This window comes from Triticum urartu, chromosome 2 (genome assembly GCF_003073215.2).
Source record: "Triticum urartu cultivar G1812 chromosome 2, Tu2.1, whole genome shotgun sequence".
NCBI classification, from domain to species: Eukaryota; Viridiplantae; Streptophyta; class Magnoliopsida; order Poales; family Poaceae; genus Triticum; species Triticum urartu.
This window is the reverse complement of record NC_053023.1, coordinates 206,783,699-206,797,456: the sequence shown is the minus strand read 5'-3', so window position 1 is coordinate 206,797,456 and position 13,758 is coordinate 206,783,699. Positions and strand designations below refer to the sequence as shown.

The window sequence follows — 13,758 nt, the reverse complement described above, 5'->3', positions numbered from 1 at the left end:
GGTCTACCGGTAGTAAACCAAGGCCGCTTGGCAAGTCTCGGTCCAATCCGGCAATGTTTAATCTCCACACAAGAAAGAAAGCTAGAAATGACCACCGGAGGAGAATGGAGCGCCGGAATGCTAAACGGACAACGGGAAAAAATGCTCGAGTGCATGAGACGAACACCTATGCAAATGCATGCACATGATCACATGATATGAGATGCATGACAAAGACAACAACACAGGGAGACAAAGACCCTAACCCGAGGAAATAAATAACTTAACGCCGGAAACGGCAAGAGTTGGAGTACAAATTGGGAAAGTTACATCTGGGGTGTTACAAAGGCATGTCATGTTCACAGGTATAATGTGTTACCCTAATTAGAAACATTACAAGGTAGACACCATATGCCACATGCAACCACATATCACACTGCCAAGTAAGAGAAAGCACCTGCGATGGTGGTGTGGGGGAATTGCCGTGATCAACTAGAGAGCTACATTGACTATCTTCATTTAGCCTTGCTGTTTCTTGAGAATCATGTGGGGAGGATGACACTGCACTCTTTAAGCGAGTAGGGCGTCTCACAGTAACCCACTCGGGTGACTGTCTCATCATAAGTGATTGACGAGGGATACAAAAGAGCATTAGTTTGATGTACGAACATGGTTAATAGACATATGTAGTATGTATCAAAAACAGGAAGGCATGTCATTATCAAAGGTATATAGTGTAAAGTAAGCAGATGCAATTTAACTAAATTGGAAGCAATACAATCTAGACACCATATGCAACATGCAACCACATTTGATAGCGCGAAGTTAAAGCAAGCACCTGGGATGGTTGTGTGTGGAAATTGAGATCATCAACTGCAGAGCTACGTTTACTGTCTCCAACTGCTGACACTGCACCCATTAGAGCGCTGAAACGCTTAGTGCTTATCTTCGAATTATGCTGGAGCGACTTCTGTCTTTTCTTTTCTGCATTCATCAACACTGCGTCAGAGTGTGAAATACCCATGCATAAAAAAACAATAGTGTGAGTATGGGTGAAGTGTGTGCACAATTAGTACAGTGTAAAGGTAGCAGATAGCAGGTCGGTGAGAAATAAATGACGGGAGACATATGATAGCTCTACAAAATGCATGGCACACTAAATTACTACAGGATTCTATGAAAACAACAGTCAACTGAAAGCAAATAGGTCAGTCCATTTTTTCTGCACCGTCCGATGTACAAAGAACGGGCAGATCGCCTTCATCTACCTCCAGCCAGTCAGTGTTGACGATCTTCCTCGAAACGCCAGCGACCATCGGCCCAGTTCCTCCCCTGCCTGCGCCCTCCCCTCGACCTCACCGCACCGCCGTGTTTGGCACCGCCCCCCGACCATCCATTCAAGCCCCGCCGACCTCCAGATCGGGCGCAAGCAGCTCCTGCACCCACACCCCTATGATAGACACCCATGGGCCGCTTCCCTGGGGAACATGCGGACTAGGTGCTCCGCGCGCCTAAGCGGGTGCTGCTTCTTTTAATTGCGGTTCGACTGACCCTGAATTGAAATCCAGGCGGTCTACTGACCTCTAGCAAAGGTGAAATAGTAAAAGGGAGGAAACCTTATGCATTTAGTATCACGAAGAAGATGCAGTAAGAAGCGCTCAACTAGTTTCTTTCGTGGGATGAATGCGGTGTGAGCGGAGACGTAAGATTTGCACGAATAAGGGAAGAGGAGTACCTCTTTCTACTGGCAGTGCTGTGTCCTTCTGTTTTTCCGACGATCTTCTTGTTGTTCGCCAGAAACCAGAAGTTGTGGAGGACGGTGCAGCCTTGGACGAACCCATGGCCAAGTTGTTGAGTGTGGTGCGGTGGCCGTCTGTCGGCGGCGGGGAAGCAGATCCGAGGCGGCGAACGACGGCGTAGCGGGAACAGCTCCGGTGCGGTGGACGGTTGCGACAGTGGAGCCGCAGCAGTGAGGCGCAGGACGGCGTAGTCGGAGTGGTTCTGGTACGGCGCACGTCGGCGTCGGTGTCGTGGAGGCAGCTCTGCCTCGGTTTCAGCTGCTAAGTCCTTGAGGGTGTTGCGGTTGCGGTTGTGTTGGACGACGATGTCGGGGTACCGGCTCCAGCATGATGGAGGAGGGCGGCGGTGGATTGGCCGCTATGGGGTGGAGGACGGAGGAGGCTGGGGTTTCGCGGCTGGTGGAGAGGGCGTTTTCGCGCCCACGGAGTATGAATGGGGAAACAAAGGGAGGCGGGGAACTAAGGGGGAACAATGTTTCGGTTTGAGACGCACTTGTTTGAAATTTGGGGAAAGTTACAAACTTTGCCCCCATCTAAAATTTCGGACATATTGCGGGTTGGGGGTAGGACAGTCATGTCAGGTGTCCCAAATGTGGGCGGGATAGATTTTGGCCGAGCGCATGGGTAGGCGCCCACGACATATGAATGCTTCTCGCAGGCGGTTGAGACTGGCGTCTTGGTGAAGTTTCAAACCTACCCTGGTTTAGACCTTTGGACATCGGGCCGATAGGCTACACGGGCCAGAGTCAGGACAGTAATTTCCTACCACCAAAACATTAGTCTCGCACGGTTTCAGGTGACCAGAGGCCTATTTGGCGTTTCGTTCAATATTTGGGAGCAGAAGCATTAACGTTTTTGGTTCTCTTGAATTGAACTTTCAGGATTTGTCAAACTTCACAAATCTTTACTCTTGAAAGTCCTAAAGCTACGATTATTTTGGAATGGAGGGGGTACATTTGAATATACATTGTACACGAGTATATATTAAAAAATATGCAACTTAACTCAGTTCATGCATGGTTCCAGATATAATATCCTTGGTTGCGAAAAAAAAGTTAGATATGCGTATGAATATACATAGCATGTTCAAACTCACAACAAAGATTGATGCCCCCTTTTACATCTGATTTACAAATGCCATTATCTCGGGTTCAAATAGAGAATGCACTTCCTATGAATTCGAATCTTCGAAACCCCCTTTATGTTGAATTCGACATGTATTCTATTTCGTAGCTAGCAATTTGGAATGTATCCATGTAAATGACAAATGTATAAAGTGCTTCACACTAACAACATGGAGTGCACTAATTAATGTTTATATACGAACTACAAAAGCATCCATTGCCTGTATTTCAAACCGCCCTCACTCTATGGATCGATAATATGAAATAAACACAAGCACATGCTAGAGTATGGGTGTCTGATAGACCGATTTTCATCCATACGCAATTTGAAAAATTCATGATCTCATCCAAAAATAATAATGCCATTTATATTTTAATTTAATGCGTAGAACCGCCTTTTACACGTAGATGCACTATGCCTCGCCCCGTTCTCACAAACGCGTTATATCTCTCTCTATCTAACGCATAAGTGCACACACTTTATATGCATCGACATTTCTCTTTCACACATGCTCACAATCTCTCTCAGGGTGTCGGGGTGTCTCACGCACATGCTTTCTCTGTTTCTCTCTCTCTCTCTTTCTGACTACTATGTACCACTCTTTTCACTAATCTCAGTTGGAAAACACTATTTCTCTCACATGCATATATACACATGCACGGTCTCTACTAGCCCTCTATACGCACATATATGTGCCTACGTGTCTCCCGCACACACATTATCTTTAGGCCTCTCTCGCACACATTGCCCCCCCCCCCGACATACCTCTCTCTTAGTAGTTGGCAGATATGATTTCATCATACCATTCAGTAGGATATCCCTGGCTGTTAGGCTGGATGGTAATACGAGGCAAAGTTTTACCCTAGTTCGGATCGGACCCTTGCAGCTGAAGAAAGAGCCTACTCCTGGTACTGTATATTAGTGATAGGGGTGTGTACAAAGTACACGTGAATACCAGGCATTGTGCGTGTGTGTATACTATTGACGAACTAGCCCCCAAGCTTGTATAACATACTAAGGGCCTAGGGTTACAAATCATATATAGTCGGCTTATCACCAGTGGGGATAGAGTCCTCCGCGACTCTGGTAGCATCGTGTTTTACGCCGAGTCCTCCACGTGGGTCTTCGTACAACACGTCTCGGTCCAACCTATATGTGGCGCAGGATGGAACCGACCCATGAGTCTTCATGTTGACCCACCACAACTAGAAATGATGTGCCCACCACACCGCACACGCAATCGGCCACTAAGAAAATAAGCATATACAATAGTACAACGGTATCTAGCTCACGATACATCTCCATATTTTGTTGATGACACTGACGGACTTTGCATTTGATGCATGCTCCGTATTTTGTTGACGACACTCACGGTCACTGTATTTGAAGCGAAAGCACGATATGGTCACTGGACTTCAGAATAAGCTCATCACGGTCACCACATACATTTTGTCGTGCTAACCAACATGTGGTTGGATGGTTAGAGGACAGTGGTTTCTCCAGCCCACCAAGGTTAAAGTCCCGGTGCTCGCATTTATCTTGTGTTAATTTCAGTATTTTCCGGTGATGTACGTTCAGTGGGAGGAGACGTTCCACTCGACTACGTGGCACCTATGGTGACTTCGTAAAATCTCAAGATCATATATACCGGCCCACTCTCTTGAAGGTGCCCATAGGGGAAGGGTTCGCGTGTGTGCACTTATAGCGGTGAATGCTTGCGCGTATATATGAGCCCTTGCGTCTGTACCGTGTTAAACAAATACATATCATGATTATACGGTCACTGGCTCACCTGTACAACTCCGTATTTTGTTTATGACACAATCAATTGACCAGTCAAACGTTCCACGCGGCGCAACTAGTGTTGCACCATCGGGGCACGTAACCGTGGGGCCCACCTGCCAGCCCGTATATGAAAGAAAGAAATGGTAGTTTGAGCCTGTACTGTGTTAATAAAATCTATACCTATACTAATTCTTAACTTCCTAGAAATTTCCACATTAATTAGATTTTATGAGCCGTTAATCTGGTGGGACCGAGTTATTACAGTTCAGATCCAATCTCTCATGGATCTCTCAAAAAAGAAAAAGAAAAACTCATTGATATGTCCCTCATGGCCCAAATTACGTTCAGATCCAATCTCTCATGTACTATCTCCCAAAAAAAGAAAAACTCATGTATCTCTCAAAAAAGGAAAAAAATCGCATTGATATGTCCCTCACGGCCAAAAAAGAAAAAAAATCTCATTGATATGTCCCTCACGGCCAAAACTATGGTTCAGATCCAATCTCTCATGTTTCTCTGAAAAAAGAAAAAAGAATCTCCCGGATATCTCCCAATAAAAAAGTCATGGATACCCTCACGACCAGAATTTCCCAATCTCTCCAAAATTGTCACGTACGCGTGTCTCTCCCACGACCCAACTCTAACCATCTCTGACCAATAACTATCTAAAAGGGATAAAACTCTCACGTATATCTCTCCGGAGAGCCAAATCTCTCAAATTGTTATGGTAGAGGTTTAAATCTAACCTAGCAGCCTCCGTTTCCTTCCATGGTTTCTACTGTCCAAGACCTCCGATCGATGGCAGTTGATCGTTCTTCCCTCCTCCGGCTAGAGCACGACCAAGGAACGACGCCTTCCAGTTTGAAGCCTACATCGCTGGCTCTCCATTTGATCCACCCATCACAAGGTACGGTACTCCATCGATTATCCCTCAACTGTTCTTTCAACAGCACTAGCGGCCCCAGTTTGATTGGATGAAATCGTATAATTCTGAGTTGTTTCCATGGCACTACATGTACAGGTATTGCTTATTTGTGTGATTTGGAGCCAAGGAGACAACAATCCATGATAGCTCATGGCTTCATATGCAATTTCGTTCAAATCTTTAGTCCCTGGCGAGTTTGACCAAGATCTGATGGATTAGTTACTCTCTCTCTTATCACACGTGCTGATTTCTCTATGCTGAGTTTGACCAAGATCTGATGGATTAGTTACTCTCTCTCTTATCACACGTGCTGATTTATCTATGCTGATTTGTCACATGCATATTTACTTGAACCATTCTTACTATTACAGTGGCACAACTAATCACGTATAGTTATCTACCGATGCATATTGGCTCATCCGAAAGAAAATTGTTCATCCACCATACTGGGTTTATTGCGACTTTGCGAGTCCAATACTGGCGGTGCCGAGTCCAATACCGACTGCTCTGTTGCTTCTCATCGCTGGCATGTGTATGGCGCCATGCCAGTATGCAACAACAATCCTGGTGCCCGTATGAATAACTCTTGATGTAGGTATATGTTGAATCTCTAGTCTGCACACGATCTTTCTTGATTAGGCATAGCATGCGTGCAATGGAGAAATATTAATATAATGTAATAAAAGAAACATGTGTGTATATACTGTTTGCATCCGAGTTGAAGTGTTTTGGTCATGTTTTATTTTGCACGGTGGTCATCGACCGGTTATAGGTTGCTCCAGGCCTCGAAGGCCCCGCGGTACTGCTCCTCCACATGGAGAGCTGATGGTGCTGCTGCTCCTCGGCACCTTTGAGCGGTCTGTTAATAGGAGGCGTGAGGCGAGCTGCAAGACTTCACGGCACCTTTGAGTGGTCTGCTAATAGAAGGCATGAGGCGAGCTGCAAGATTTCAGGCACATAAACAGCGCAATGGCAAGAGCTATATAATATCACATTGGTACGTATATATTCTCCTTTCCATATGACCATCAATTTCTTCTGATCGCTCAATTTCTAGATATTTATACGTTTGATTCATGCATTCTTTTTTCAGATATTCTGGACCCCGCAGGAGAATATATATTTAAGTGGTGTACATGTACTATGTATAACTAGAAGAAGATTACTATATTTGTGACTACACTAGAAATTTATAGTTGTTGCATCACGTGGTTAGTTTACAATATCACGGTGGTGGTCATCGACCAGTTATAGGGTGCTCCAGTGCTCGAAGGCCCGGCGGTACTGCTCCTCGACAGGGAGAGCTGATGGTGTTGCTGCTCCTCGGCACCTTGGAGCGGTCTGCTAATATGAGGCGTGAGGCGAGCTGCAAGACTTCAGGCACACAAACAGCACAACAGCAAGAGCTATACAATATCACATTGATACGTATGTATTCTCCTTTTTGTAGGACCATAAATTTCTTCTGATCACTCAATCTCTAGATATTTATACACTTGATTCATATTTTTCTTTTTTCAGATATTCTGCACCCCGCAGGAGACATTATATATTTAAGTGGTGTATATCTACTATATATACCTACAAGATTACCTATGTTTGCGACTCTACAAGTACTGGAAAAAAATTTGAACTAGAAATTTATAGATCCTGCATCACGTGGTTAGTTTTTTGTTTTCTACTTGCTAACAATACTTGATGAATTAGGATATTGGCTATTTACAAGGAACGGCCAGCCAGATCAGTTAGCTTTATCATATTATATACTTGGAACTGATTTCTTTTTTTTTTCAGATTCTATTCCTAAATGGTTCATGGCTACACGTCCCGTTTTCAGGTTTGTTTGTCAGATTTGTTCTTCTCCTCATAGTCTATCCCCTGAATATTATAATCTATTTTCTATCAGGTTTCTAAATTGTATGATTGTCTTCCCGCAATTTTTTTTTTGTATGATTGTTTTGCTTCCAGGATTATTCTGTCCATGCCTTGGCTTTCACCTAGATGGACAAGAGTTTGTTCTTTAGTGAGACGCCCAGCTGCAAGTTGTTGTTTGACCAGTTGTGAGGTGTCTCAGAGGCACCAAATGGATGTTCATAATGTTGATCTATCTACATATCATGTGGTACACGGCCCAGAAAGAAGCAGTACGATGGTTGGTCCAAAACTAAGCTCATTCTTAGCATGGGATCACTGCCGAGATTTCTTTCTCTTGACAAGCAGCATCATTGCTTACACCAGGTTAGAGAAGCTTCCTTTTGAAAATTTCGTCTTTTAGCTTTGGAAGTTTTAAATATTGAGACCAGTAGATTGTGCAATTTCCATTTCTTTAGTAGTAGGTGACATACAAGAACACAAATGATGTACTGTTTTGTTTTGTTTTTCTTACTAAAACCATGAAGTGTTGTCCTTTTCATTAAAATAATGATAACACTTTGAGTTGTTAGTACAATTAACCATGGGATCAAGACTTCAAAAGTAAATGCTAGAGCATTTAAACTTAGCATGCCATGAAGTTATTAAACAGGAAATCATACTTACTGATTGTGATATAAAATAGTGACTGCTACGCCCACTACAAGATATAATAGTTCAACACAATGATTGCCGAGGAGCCACCATGGAAGGTGACTCTATAAAAAATAACACAAATTTAACATGTTCAGATTAATGACCCTACAATGTCAGCACACAAGATAGATAGACGAACATTAAGATTTCATTCAGCCAAATTTTTGTTCAGTCGAACTCGCCAAAGATGCTTGATGTATGTCAACCACTAGACAAATTCTAGATAGAAGAGTGAAGAGCCTTAGATTTAATTAGTAGTTTGATCATTTAGTATTTCCTTTGGATGGCATGACGTGCTTCTGATCAATTAATTATTTGGTCTTCTAACCCGCATCTAGGGAAGAGGTGAAAATATCAACCAATTTATCATCGAGTTTGATTTATCTCTTTTCTTGACTTATCCCTTTATTGCTTAGATATTGCACGAAGTGAGTAGAACACAGTTCTAGCACATTAGTTTCAGCATAAAAGCATGTACAACACAATGGATTTATACTACATTTTGTTATCTTAGTCTTTTTTCCAAGCAATTCGATATGTTTCATTAATTTCATCACTAATTACACATGAATGAAAGAGGAGACAATGTCACATGAAAATCACTATAAATGATTATTTTGGGTGTAGCTAAATAATTAGATGGGCATGTGAATCAAGATTAGATGGTTGTTCAATCACTAGATCACTACTATCATTTTATGCATACTATCATAATGTAATGACGGGAGGTGACAAGTTTGTCGGGCTGGTGTGTAATGACAACACAATGCAGGAGTTCTTTAGCGACGGCAAAGAGTCGAGGTGCAGCAATACTGATGCATCATGCAATGCCAAGTGAACAAATGGTGTCTCTCGGGAAATTACGGGGACGGATACGAGCACTACGTACCGTTGTCCTACTATTAAGAAGTTATATTGCTGTTTCTCATCAAGACATTGTTTAATAAGGAAAACCATTTTCTTATGAAAAAAATCCATGTGGCAACATGGTTCATCTAATATTATTCTTGAAGCGAACTGATTCATCTTCAAGTGTGTAGGTTTGGTGAGAACATCATTTCCATCATTCCAGTAGGACATGTTCTCAAAATATTACGTCATTGCAATTGTTAGTAAAGACTAATAAAAACATAACAATTCGCAACCTAGCCCGTGCAGGTGCACGGGTTGACGACTAGTAGGAGTACATTTTAGGGTGATCATACGGTCACTGGTTCACCATACATCTCCATAATTTGTTGATAACACAATCAATTGACCAGTCAAACGGTCCACATTCAGCAGCGCACATTACCATAGGGCCCACCCATCAATGCGTATATGAAGGACAGAAATGGTAATAAATTAGTGGTCGGTGGGTATTCGAAGTCATGAGACCTCTGGTTGGCAGTCACCGGCGGTTGGGGGCGTTCATTGGGCGGTGGGGTGGGGATCCCCGGAGAAAAAGCTCGGCGGGAGGGGGGGGGGCTAGAGGGATGGCCGGTGCGGCGGAGGACCGGTGGTGGGGAGTGGTTTCGGGGAGGGCGGGTCGGCCGCGGGCGGCGGGGGCTGGCGGTTCGGCCGGTGGTGGCTGGCGGCTTAGGGGGGTGGAGTTTGATGATAAACTGGAGGCCCTTGATTTCGTATCCAACGGCTGGAAAATCTAATGACCAGAGATGAAAAAGTGAGTCGACTGACGTGTAGCCTCACCTCGCACGTACACATGCACGCACGCAAGACACGCACACATGTAGGCGTGCAACACTGACACGTACATACGCACGCAGGCTGGCGTGCAACACTGACACATACACATGCACTCACGAACACACGCACGTACGCACCCATGCATGCAACACTGAAACATACCCTCGCACGCACGCAACACTCGCACGCCTGCATGCACACATCACACGAAGCAAGACACACGCTCAACCTATACGTGCATGCACCCTTTGTTAAGGACATGGATTGTTACAAGTATTAATCAATCTTATCTGTGATAAGCAGAACATTGATGTTTACAGCGGTCTTTATGAATCACAACGTATTGAACGGGCTATCAACATAAGGTTCCTCTGCTGTGCGCTGCCTGCGTTGGGTCACTGACATGCATGCCATGCACCCAAAGAGCCCACACGTCAGTGGAAGAACGATGCGGTGTCCTAGGTCAGAGTCGAGGGCGCCACTCGCGGCACGCCCGGCTGAACATGCCTCCGTGCCGCATTCAAACGCCTCCATGAAACCCGCCCGTGTGGAAGCTGAGAAACCCACTCTGGACACACGTCCGTTCATGACCGGGCCGGCGTTAAACGCAACACCGGCCGAGCTCCTCCCGTCCGCCGTCTATTTAATCTCCTATTTAAACGAGGCCAAACGCCGGCCAAGAATCGCACACCTCCACCGCTCCCCTATTTCCTCCAGCATTTTGTACACTCTTACAATGGCTTACGAAGAGTAGTTATTCCGCATCCAAGTCGGCTGGGTAGCCCACCGGATACGAGCTATGCAGCTCGCTGATCCACCTCCCTCCCCTCGCCCGACGGAGCCAGTTGCCACCCAAGCCGGCGCGCGGTTCAGCAACTCGCCGCTCCAGGCCAGCTCGACGAGGAGCGGCGCACGGGCGTCATTGCTGCCGTCCATGCCGCCGCCTCGTACCGCGTCTCCCGTTTCTGTGGCCGAGACTCCCATGCCAGTGGCCGCGCCATGCAAGCACCGACAGAAGCCGAGTGTGCGGAGAGCGACAAGTTGGTGGCCAGCGCCTCCGCGTCCGCCGCCATCATCGAGGAGAAGTAGAACACGGGAGGCCACCGCCGCTTGGGTCCCATGAAGGCCACCGCGGAGGCGATGCCGGCGTACACAGCAGGTGTCTTGCCGAATCCTTTTGTTGTGAGGACCTTCGTCGACCCCGCATGGGCTCCACGGAAGAGGGGAATGTTAGGATGAACTCGAGTCGGTGTCGTCCATGGCAAAGTAGTGGTCGGTGATGAAGTTGAACCGGTGCCGACCACCATAATCTTCGGCACCAGCCAATGATATCAGTTGGGCAGTGGGGAAGCGAGCCGTCCTTTGTGCTGAAGCATATACCTCCGGGGCTCCCGGCAGTCTGGTGATCGTGCTGCCGGACATGAGGAACACAAATTGATCGGCGGTCGACCATTTAGGCCAGGTATTATATACCTATGCTGTCCAGAACTAGCACCGCGTAGTTCATTTGAATGTAATGAAATCCGCCATGTTTGTATGAAAATCCGGTATTTTATATGATTTCCATCGTTGTTTATATGAAATATCAGTTTGTCTACGTGTTTGTGTGAATTTCGTCCGGTTGGTTGAGTTGCTGTCATAATATGTGCGGCTACGGTTGGATGGTGTAATTTGCGGGTCGCCGGTCGGTCTGCGGGCGGCTCGGGCGGCGTTGTGGGACAAAAAAACACAGCTCATGCGAGCTCGTCTCCAACGTGCGCGCTAGAGGATGCATGACAGCATGAGCACCCGAGCCATTCCTCGTTCATCGGTGGCAAAGGCACCGGTGGACAAATGGGTCACCAATATTTTGGCTACACCGGGCAAGATCCAAACAGCCCCTCCCAACAGATTCAAATCCCTCGTTCGCCATGGAATTTTGCCATCTGTTGTTTTCATGGACTAGAAAGATGCCCGTGCATTGCATGGAACATCAAGATGCCTTTTTTTACAAACTCCCGCATGCATGCAAGGGATAATTAATGTCCTCCTTTGCTAGTACCACAAGGCAAACTGTAGGATCTAGAAGTAGATGTGTCTAGAGGGGGGTGATTAGACACTTAATGCTAAAGTTGCAATTTTTAAGCTTTTTAAGTTTAAGTGGAATTTAGGCACAATTTCAACATACACAATACATATCAAGCAAGCATGCAAAGAGTATATGAGCAGCGGAATGTAAAGCATGCAACTTGCAAGAATGTAAAGGGAAGGGTTTGGAGAATTCAAACGCAATTGGAGACACGGATGTTTTTCCCGTGGTTCGGATAGGTGGTGCTATCCTACATCCACGTTGATGGAGACTTCAACCCACGAAGGGTAACGGTTGCGCGAGTCCACGGAGGGCTCCACCCACAAAGGGTAACGGTTGCGCGAGTCCACGAAGGGCTCCACCCACGAAGGGTCCACGAAGAAGCAACCACCCACAAAGGGTCCACGAAGAAGCAACCTTGTCTATCCCACCATGGCCATCGCCCACGAAGGACTTGCCTCACTAGCGGTAGATCTTCACGAAGTAGGCGATCTCCTTGCCCTTACAAACTCCTTGGTTCAACTCCACAATCTTGACGGAGGCTCCCTAGTGACACCTAGCCAATCTAGGAGACACCACTCTCCAAGAAGTAACAAATGGTGTGTAGGTAATGAACTCCTTGCTCTTGTGCTTCAAATGATAGTCTCACCAACACTCAACTCTCTCTCATAGGATTTGGATTTTGTGGAAAGAAGATTTGAGTGGAAAGCAACTTGGGGAAGGCTAGAGATCAAGATTCATATGGTGGGAATGGAATATCTTGGCCTCAACACATGAGTAGGTAGTTCTCTCTCAGAGATAGGATGCTGGAAGTGTAGGCTTAGTCTGATAGCTGTCTCCACGAATGAAGAGGGGCTGGAGGGGTATATATAGCCTCCACATAAAATCCAACCGTTACACACAGTTTTCCAATCTCGATGGGACCGAATCAACAAACTCGGTCGGACCGAAAAGGTAAACCTAGTGACCGTTAGAGATTTCGGTGAGACCGACTGGATCAACTCGGTGGGACTGATGTGCTAGGGTTAGGGTAAATCCAAAACTCGGTTTGACCGATTACTCAAACTCGGTGGGACCGATTTGGGTAATAAGTGAAACTGAGATTTGGTCAAGAAAACTCGGTGGGACCGATTGCATATGTCGGTGGGACCGAGAATATTGCAACGGGTAACAGAGTTTGCAAGCCCATCTCGGTGAGACCGAGATCCCATCGGTGAGACCGAACTGATTAGGGTGTGGCAGTGGCTTATGACAAGTGAAACTCGGTGGCGCCGGATAGGAAGAATCGGTAGGACCGAGTTTGGCTTAGGGTTTAGTTCATATGTGGAAGTGGGAAAGTAGCTGAGGATTTTGGAGCATATCATTAAGCACATGAAGCAAGAGGCTCATTAAGCAACACCTCATCCCTCCTTGATAGTATTGGCTTTTCCTATGGGCTCAAATGTGATCTTGGATCACTAAAATGTAAAATGAGGAGTCTTGAGCTTTAAGCTTTAGCCAATCCTTTGTCCTTAGCATCTTGAAGGAGTTCCCACAACCTTTAGTCCATGCCACTCCATTGTTGAACTTATCTGAAACATGCTAGATAGAAATGTTATTCCAACAAGAGATGTGTTGTCATCAATTATCAAAACCACCTAGGGAGCACTTGTGCTTTCAATCTCCCCCTTTTTGGTAATTGATGGCAACATACATCAAAGCTTTAGATAAAGATATAAAGAACAGCAAGTAAAGCTTTGGAAGGACATGTAACAAGCATAGACTCCCCCTACATGTATGCACTCATGTAAATATGAAATATAGAGGCATGTGAGAGCATAACC

General features: G+C 45.7%; 1 long non-coding RNA gene across 3 annotated transcripts; it reads left to right on the top strand.

Annotated features, from left to right (window-relative positions):
- Positions 1 to 5,306: 5,306 nt before the first annotated feature.
- On the top strand, positions 5,307 to 9,207 carry LOC125541416. 3 transcript variants are annotated; one of them, XR_007297521.1, is made up of 8 exons: positions 5,309 to 5,595; positions 5,710 to 6,204; positions 6,386 to 6,610; positions 6,707 to 7,041; positions 7,135 to 7,275; positions 7,408 to 7,450; positions 7,582 to 7,851; positions 8,954 to 9,207. It is a non-coding gene; the product is annotated as an uncharacterized LOC125541416 (long non-coding RNA). The 3 variants fall into 3 exon arrangements; XR_007297522.1 differs by having other exon boundaries at positions 5,710 to 6,208; XR_007297523.1 differs by having other exon boundaries at positions 5,307 to 5,595; positions 5,710 to 6,610.
- The last annotated feature ends 4,551 nt before the right edge of the window (positions 9,208 to 13,758 follow it).